The following is a 4232-nucleotide window of genomic DNA, read 5'->3' as shown; positions in this document are numbered from 1 at the left end:
CCTGGTACCCAAAAACCTCATTACAGCTCTGCCACTAAACCAGTTCTGCAACCAGGAGTCATGGGGCCTCTCTGTATCTTGAAATTTACCTTTTATGAGGGAATGGGACCTGTGATGTCACTTCTAGGTCCAAAATGCATGTCCTGAGGATTGTGTTGGTCAAGCACAGATAGTTCATTGTAATACCTGGGCTTGAACTTGGACAGGGGGCCTTTCTTTCTCGTACCATCTTTAACTTACGTGAACTATTTAGTCTAATCTATTTAAACAAAGTGGTGCTATTAATACTAAGATGAAGACGCTGCCAGGAAAAACAAAGTCCTAACCACTTTTCAAAAAAAATAAAGGTGAACATTTATTAAATTAACTTTTATTACTAAGTGCCAGGTAAGCCCTTCACAAGGAATCACGAGGTTAAAACTCACGCCAATCTTTGAAGGGATAGATGTTATTATAATATACATTTTTTACTTGAAGAAACTGGGGTACAGATGTTAGGAATATTCTCAGGGTCACACACTAGTAAATAGTGGAGATGGGATTAGAATGAATCCAGACCGCATGTCCTTTACTGTTATTCATGGTATCTAAAGTTCATAGTGACTTGAATTCCATTTCATCTGTGATCACCAGGGACTGCACAGAGCAATCTGTGTGTTATGCAGGGTTGGGACTGAGACTCACCTAAAATTTTACTTTATTTACATAAACTTGGGTTTTTGTTTAAATTTCCTGTATAGTCCTCTAAAGTAAACTCTATAAGTTCTTGTGTGAATCAGAAGAAGAAAATTTTAAAGATTCTTGTGGGAGAAGGGAGAGAATGAAATATAATTGTTGGTTGGAGGAAGTGATAAGTTTCAAGCTGTTTTTTTTTAAATTAAAGTTTATTGGGGTGACAATTGTTAGTAAAGTTACATAGGTTTCAGGTATACAATTATGTAATATCATATATATATATATCACACTGTGTGTTCACAACCCAGAGTCAGTTAGTTCTCCTTCCATCACCATATATTTGATCAAGCTTTTTAATCAAGTGAATCATTCTCTATTTGTTGCACAATTAGAATGGGTTGATCAAAGCCAATTCCTCTTCTTATCTTTGGGGAGTGTTTGTGATGGTATAGCTTCTGAAGATATTTTAACAGCCCCACCCTGCCTCCACTCCTCCCATCCCCAATTAGGCAAATCAGACCTAGAGGCCTGAGGACCCTTCTCTCTGTAATATGTAGAGGCAGGAGAAAGTTGCATGCAAGCAAGCAAGCTATGAAAGAATATGTAGAGGACACTGAAGTTCACAAATTGAATGACCTGCAAGTTCCCCAAATTATCATTTCCAGTCTTCCTTTGCATTAGAAAGCACAGCCGGCTAGAATTAAAAGACAGAGTCCATTTTCCATGAGGGAGGGCCCTTCTCCATGGAATGCCCTTCCTCTCATATTCTTACAAAATGATGATTTGCTGACCCTCTAAGTGTGGAATCTCCCTTGAATCTCCTGTTGGCTGCCCTGCCCAACATCTGACACTGAAGTCTCCGACAGGTCCCTTTAGTGAGTAAGGTAGACAAAACAAATGGTGGCACAGGACATTCAGGACAGGTAGACAAAACAAATGGTGGCACAGGACATTCAGGCCCAGGCAGTACAAAGGCCAGGAGAGGAGAGAACATGCAAGTGGCTCACAAGCACTGAGTACAGGTTCTTCACTTCAGCTGCCTACTAGAATCACCTGGGAAGCTTAGGAAAGTACCCATGCTTATGTTGCACCCCAAACTAATGAGTATGATTTCCAGAGTCAAGACACACACATCTGTGATCCCAGTGAAGCCACCTTTGAGATCCCATGGCTGGAGTGCAGAGAATGATCCCAAAGAAAGGCAGGGATGAGGCAGAGGGCTGGCATTGAACAGTGTGTGGAGGAGATACTGGGGCCTTTAGTGAATTTTCTGTGCTTTAATTATGAGAGGAGCATGATCAGATGCTGCAGGTGAATAAGGAATGGGAAGACAACAACAGTGAGGCAAGAAAGACAGTGAAGAGGCTGTTGAGATAGACAGACAGGAGATGGTAGTGACTGGCCAGGCCTAATTCCAGATACAGTGAGAATCCAGAACACAGAGGTGGTATTGAGATAATAGAGGAAGTGATAAAGGAGGAAGTGGGGACAGCTATATGACCAAAGGGGATGAAGAATGAAGAGTGGATCATGATTATCCAAAGCAGGCTTGTAGGCTTCTCCTGCTACTTTTCAAGATGTGCTGGCTGGGATAAGACGATGAGACCAGCAGCTTTTGGGCCTCTGCCTGGACACAGAAGTTACTTGCTCTCCATGGGTGAGTAGACAGAACCGGAGGAGCAGGAGTTATCTTCTCCAGTCTAGCAATGACTGTACCTACGAGGACAATTAAGTTCGCAAACTTTCCACAATACGCCTACACGCATTTCATAGGGCCCTAACCAAGTACCATCAGCACCATGGTAGTATCTATAAAGGCACCATCCATCTTCTCCAAACCAAAAATTGGAACACATGAGCTGACCATGAATTTTTATAACACTTCAAGTATAATCTTAGAGACATCATTTTGATACCAAAATATTGAGATTTCTAGGTCCTTTTTACATTTTATGTGAATTTTATAAAGATAGGATATTTAAAATAGGACTATGCCAGAAAATCTTGGAAGTAGAATCTCCATAATCATATATCTCATATATTGTATACTTGGTAAAAAATGATTTTGAAAATGTTCTTCAAAAATAAGAACATTAGCACAGAAGGAATAACAAGCTTTCATGAGCATCAATCTTCTAAAGTCATTCTTGAATCTACACAAGGGTTTTTTTTGAGAGAGGAAGGTGGATCCAAGAAATCAAGGAGTTTCCAGAAATGACAAAATAAAAATAAAATCCTTTGATTATGCCTACAGTGAATAACATAACTTGAATTATGAAATAAAGTTATGAGGAAGAAACCCAGCTCCATGATTGCAAATTTAACTATGTACTCATATTTAGCATTCGATCCATTCTTAGATGAATTTCAGTTAAGTGTACGAATAAATTATAGTTTTGAACAAAGACTACTGAACAGAGCACTGAGCCCCAGCCTGGAGGTGCCCTCACACTTTTCGTGGGACCCCAACAGCCCCTCCTTTCTGGCCTTCAGATGCAACCTCTGTCTAAAGTGACCCATTGAAATAGTGTTTCTCCCTCCTGCTGCCCATTAGAATCACCTCGAGAGCTTTTAAAACATGTCCATGTCCCTACAAACGTCCAGAATTGTTAAATTGGACTCTGGTAATGGGTCCTGGTATTAATATTTTTTAAAACTCTCCAAGTGGTTCTTCTGCATTGCTGGAGGTTAAAGTTACTGGATGAACTAGATGATTTCTATGTTCTCTTTAAAAAATTAAGTTTCTATTTCATGGGGCACTTTTCCCTCAGATTCTCATTCCAAAAAAGAAAATCCAGAATAACACAAGCTTCTTTTTGTTTTCAGCTGTGAGACATACACATGCAAAGACACCACACATGGATGTCGAGACTGACATTTTAAAAGGGGAAATGCTTTCAGACATTAAGGATGACCCTCCATATCGTGATGGTTTGGTTTATTTTAAGGAGAAATTCTAAATTGCTTCTACAGGATATTTGGTGCTTCCCTGTGCACTGAAATTTCCTCAGGTGAGCAAGAAGAAAATGCAAACGGACAGAGTCCTTTGCCAGGGGTCAGGGCTGTGCTGCGAAGCCAGCACTCGTGTGGGAAACTGGCTCCTGGCGGTGGTGGCGCTCGTGCTACTAACCTTTATGCCAGTGGAGTGAGCAGTTTCTCTAAATACAATAGAACCTCTGTCACTTTGAAGATAAGCTTGCACAGGCCTCTTAAAACAATAATTCTGTACTTTCTTTCCTGTTTCTAGATTTATTTTAAGTATTAGTATAAAATGTCAGAGCAGCTGATAGCAGCCAGATCAGTTTGTATAAAACTCAACTGCCTGTTTGTAGTATATTACAGCTATATTTGACACAGGAAAGCACTTAATCATGCATGCTATCAGCACACCACACCCACCTTTGTGAGGACCCTTGGTGGCTGTGAGATTTATCACTATGAACTTGAACTGGATGGACAGGCCCTGATGGATAATGCAGTCTGCTTCTGAGAAGTTAGGGCTAAAAGTGTACCATCTACAACCCAACTGCCAAGAGAAAGGTCAGGAATTCAAGCCA

Source organism: Rhinolophus hipposideros (genome assembly GCF_964194185.1).
Source record: "Rhinolophus hipposideros genome assembly, chromosome: 13".
Classification (NCBI taxonomy): domain Eukaryota; kingdom Metazoa; phylum Chordata; class Mammalia; order Chiroptera; family Rhinolophidae; genus Rhinolophus; species Rhinolophus hipposideros.
Note: the sequence above shows the minus strand (reverse complement) of the source record.